Consider the following 351-nt stretch of genomic DNA (forward strand, 5'->3'; position numbering starts at 1 on the left):
TTAGTCCGTGTTAGTTGCATCCAAAATAGACAAATTAGAGGCAAAACAATAGCAAAAGTGTTCTGGAAAGTAGATACGTTTTGGACGTATCAAGGACATTTCATTAACTTGTAATTTTCCATTTTCTTTTTCTATTTCTTCAATTCTTGTAATGTGTTGTAAATTCATATTTCAATTCTGGATATTGTAATTGACATTGTATTTTGTGTGAATATCAATAAAGCTCAAGTTTCTCTAATGAGGTTTACTTAATAAATGTACTATTTATATTCTTAATTATTTCTATTTGTTTAATGAATTACCTCAATTTGAATTATGAAGTAATCATGTGATGTTTGAATTTGAAATTCA

Source organism: Lolium rigidum, chromosome 6 (assembly GCF_022539505.1).
Source record: "Lolium rigidum isolate FL_2022 chromosome 6, APGP_CSIRO_Lrig_0.1, whole genome shotgun sequence".
Lineage (NCBI taxonomy): Eukaryota > Viridiplantae > Streptophyta > Magnoliopsida > Poales > Poaceae > Lolium > Lolium rigidum.